A 4,672-nucleotide genomic window follows, 5' to 3' on the forward strand; every position below is an offset into this window, starting at 1 on the left:
TTTATGGCCGAGGTTGCGGTTTCATAGATCACTTAAACGGAGGGAAGGGGGTAACGGACAACCTCAGAATGAGGAGTACTGACCTTAAGGAGATAAAATCTCATTGATGAACTCTGAAATAGCTTTATGTGTTTTAAAAAATTCTAAATTTTAAGGTATACACACTTAGAGAAATTATGCCTCGATATTATTTATTATTAATACTTAATGTAATATTTTATTTAATCAAAAGCTATGTTAAGTTTGGAAGTATCCCTGAAGTTTTCAATCAAGATAGAAAATAATTTTCCAAACTGATTTTAATTCTAAAAAAAAAAGAAAAATTCTTCTTGACCACAAATGACGGTATTTGGTAGAAAATACTTTGTTTTTGTGATATATTGCTACATTTCAGTCAACTTAAATCTCAGATCTCTAAGAATGGAATATTTTAATAACTCCATGTAATGTACCAAAAGTACTAATCATAGATAGATACATAGATAGGCAGACTGATTACAAACAGAGTATTAGTGAATATCGAAAATGAATTGACTGAAATCAGATACTTAGAACATATTTCAGAAGAACAAAATGCAATTTATCTTGGCTTCCTCAAATCGTTTTGCAACAAGTTGGAGTGTAATAAAAAGAAGAATAACCTAAGAGCACATGAGTCATTCTTCTCTGATCTGGATTTTTAATGCTTCGCTTATTTTAATTGTCCTGTGTTCTTTTGTAGATAGTAACCCATACGTTTCATGTAAATGTGTTGTTTCTGCATAGTATGGTAAGACAATCTTATATAGAAAAATTCAAACTGAACTGATAACAAATGGTCTTCTGGCTGTAAAAAGATTCTTCAATTTTGGTAACAAAAACCGATTATGTATTTCTATATGTTTTGATGTACCAGCTCTTAAATTAATCAATCAAAGCAATTTATGAAAGTGTTACAGTGTTTCTACAATGTGAAAGATATTTTAAAACCCTTAGGAGCATAGAGTTTGTAGAGAGATCTGGATTCAAAGGCAGATTGCACTTTTTATTAATTTGGGTTAGATATCTAAACTTCAGTTTTCTCATCTGTACAATGGGAATAATATCAACCACATAAGGCTCTCATAGGATTTAAATGATTTAATGAATTTTTAAAAACTAGAACAATTCCTGACATATAGCAAGTGGTCACCACTTCATAGTAGATATTAAAATTATTATCAGGGATCAGTTAATTTGCCTATGTATACCACCTTGCAACTATAATGAGGGCATGATGGAAAGAGTAAAAAATAAATAGATTGGGGTTTTTCAAATTATACCACATCCTTTGGGAATCTGGTATGGAAAAGAAATATTTACTATTTTATATCTTATATTGTGCAGATTGGCTTCAGATGAGTATTTTATGTTTCTCCAGGAATGCCAACTCAGAAGTGCAATCACAAAGAGGATCATTTGATCACCTTACCCCAATTAGGGTTAATTATAGTCTCCTACACATAGATGTCTTTAGATATCTTAAAATACATATTTATCTGGTAGGCACATTTTGAGCACATAATAATACCATTCCAGGTTTTACATAGATTTCCATGTACATTTTCTACTTAGCAGCTTGTTTAGAGAAGAAAAAAGAAAGAAACAGTTGATATTTGGGAAGATATTATAGCTAAGTGCCCATTTAATTGTGTGTATCTTAAACCTTCTAATCTGGCGATGCGGGTGCTTCATTGTTCTAAGCTATTTCTGGCTTTGTCTTAATGAAAACCTAAAAAAAAATTTTTTTAGCTAAAGCACTACTAAAATTGAATTTCCAACTTCTACTAGAATGTTCAGGTTTTAAAGATTTTCCTTTTAGAAAAACCAAGTGAGGAATCCATTTCTTCTAGACACTGCTCACTAAAAGTGTGTTAAATTTAATAGAAATGTAAACTTTTCTCTAATACAGATCTTATCAAACCTCCCAGAAGGTAGTGTCTTTGTTCCCCTTGGACTTATTGTTGTCCATATTACATTTCTGTCTGTAGACTCTTACAGTAACTGTTACTGTTGAGAGTTTTGGTCATAATCTTGAACCATCACTTGGTATGAGAGTCTTATATGTAAAGTTATCCGTTTTCCTTGATCACATTTTATGTCAAATGAGAGACTGACAGAGTATTCTTTTTAAACATCATTTATGAACTTACCTTCAAGAAAAATCACAAAACATAGACCCCTAAATTCCTTTGTTACAGACATTATTAAATACTGTAGGTAATGTATTGCAAAAAGATGGCACCAGACTGAAATCAATGGTGTGTTTCGTCACTTTTAGTAAGTAAAGTATGAATGCAAAATGATGATGCTTGGTCCAAAATGCCAAATAAATATAACCAAAGGAATGTCTCTTAAATAAATCTTTTCTCTGTGTGGGGTCATTTGTCATACTCTATACAAGGACAACTTTCTGTGAGATGTGAGGTAACATTTTTCTGCCCTAGGGAACAACAGCAATTGCTAGGTCATTCTCCTTCAAACTACCCTCCTCCAACTTCCCACGTACACCCTTTCTGCCTCTGAGTGACTTTATAGATCACCTAAGGAAAGGCATTTGTAGATGGTTGAGTGTAACATATATGAAGTCAAATCTACCTTTTTCCCTCCAGATGAATAGCCATGACAAAACTCTTCAAGATGAAATGTCCCAATATCTTCCTTTCTGAGATCCATCTGAAAATTAAAGAGCTTTAAGTCTATATGATTTGTTAATTTCTGCATTATTATTAGGGAGACTTTACTTTCAGAATATTTTCTGTTGTACCCATGTAGGGAAATTTGAAATAGAGATTGGGGGGTGGTGGTGGTGGTGCATTAGAGGAATAAAATAGGCTTTGTAATCCCTGATTTTAAATCTGATCAGAATGTTTAAAATGAAAAATTTAAAGAAATATAAATTATTTGGCAACATTAAAGATAGATAAGAGAGATATTAATCCAATGAATTTTGTCATTTTCCATGACCACCATATCATCTAAGTTAGACTTGGCCCTTTGGGTTAAAAAAAAAAAAAAAAGCATGTGAACTTGTCTCGCCCTCCCCTCCCCACTTCTTTTCTTAGAGTGGTAAAAGAATAATACATTTAGAAATCATTACTGTGAGAATTCAAGTGATTTAACTTCAGCACACTAATGCACTTTTTAAAAACAACTAAATAATGTATATAAAAATTGTGCTGAAATTACTCTTAATGCTTCACAAGAAGAGTGGCTTGTTTTATTCTTCTGCAAGACTATTTCATTACCATAATTTTCAAGCATGCAGAGGTGCCGTAAAAACTCTCCTAATTACTTGTGTGTCACTGACCATTTTTTTTTTTTGAAACACACAATATCACATCCATAATAGGCAAGGGAGCGCTAAATTGAGTGGCAACACCAAAATGTACCACCAGACAAAGGCTCTTCTTCAAACTGCTTCACAAGGCCACGAACAGAAAGAATCTTTTCTAATATTTTCCAGTAGGGGGAACTAAAGACTCACCATCCAGCTTTTAGCTCGGCTCGGGAACCTGCGTGAGTTCTTATAACCCGCCTTGTAATCATCCGAACTAGCATCAAACAACTACCAGCGAGCCTGTGATCACACGTGGGCCGGGCTCCACCGGCCACACCAGTGGCACCCCAGACACTAGCATCCCTTTGATCCAATGTGGGCTGCCTTAATCTTCCCGGTCCTGAATGGCATTCACTTGGTGGGTTCTGCCTTAATTTTCAGGATTTTGTCATCTTTGGGCTGCAATTCAGCTGTTTTTGAGCTTCGTTAGCTCAGTTGGGTTTTCAGGTTTTCCGAACTTCCTTTCAGAGGTGATAGTCTCTGGAGGGTAATAACTTCGGGTACCGGTCCCCCGCACCCAAGCTCCCTGATCTCCTTTCTCCATCCTAAGCGTTTTCTGAACTCCCTGGCATCCCTCAGCCCCGCGTCAAATTCATCTTTGAGGGGGTCATAAGGCAACTGAGTAACAGAAGAGGGGATGCCACCCCTTCCCCTCCCCCCCCGGGATTCCTCAGGGGGCCATAGATCTTGGCTAAAACAAGCCAGCGGAGACTACAGATTTCTGTACATCTCCCTCCCCCCTTTTTTGTGCCTTTTTGACGACGGAGAAAGCACCCCGACACAACCTTTCCGCTCCAAGAGGTGGTTATATTGTTTCCTTTCCTTTTCTCCCTCCCGCTCAGCTTCTCATTTTGCTAAAAGGTGAAGAGTGAATGTTTGTGTGATTTTAACGGGTAATGAGGCTGCACCCGGGGTCCTGGACGGATGATCTTTTTCCAGAAAGCGTGTGCATCTCCGGCAGACGGAGGGATGAATAATTAGGAAGGGCTTCCATGAAATCGCTCACCGAGAAAATTACCTGCCCATTAAACGGGACGCGGCGAAGGGCAGGAGGCTAGAGCCTACCTATCCCCTCCCGAGGCGGGAAGCACGGGGGGACGACGAGGCGCAGAGAAGGGGAAGGAGTTGACCGGTAGCCTCGGCTCCGAATTTGTTAATTTCTGTCCCTCTAGGACTCTAGGCTTTCCAGCTCCCCCTTCCTCCACTGCCCAGCGGGCTGGCGCCCCCTGTGCAGGCGGGTGGCGGAGCGTGGAAGTGGAGGCTCCGTGCACCCCCTCATCACCCCCCGCCCCCCTCCCCGGGGCAGACTCCAAG

This window comes from Neophocaena asiaeorientalis, unplaced genomic scaffold (assembly GCF_003031525.2).
Source record: "Neophocaena asiaeorientalis asiaeorientalis breed wild unplaced genomic scaffold, Neophocaena_asiaeorientalis_V1.1 scaffold330, whole genome shotgun sequence".
Taxonomy (NCBI): Eukaryota; Metazoa; Chordata; class Mammalia; order Artiodactyla; family Phocoenidae; genus Neophocaena; species Neophocaena asiaeorientalis.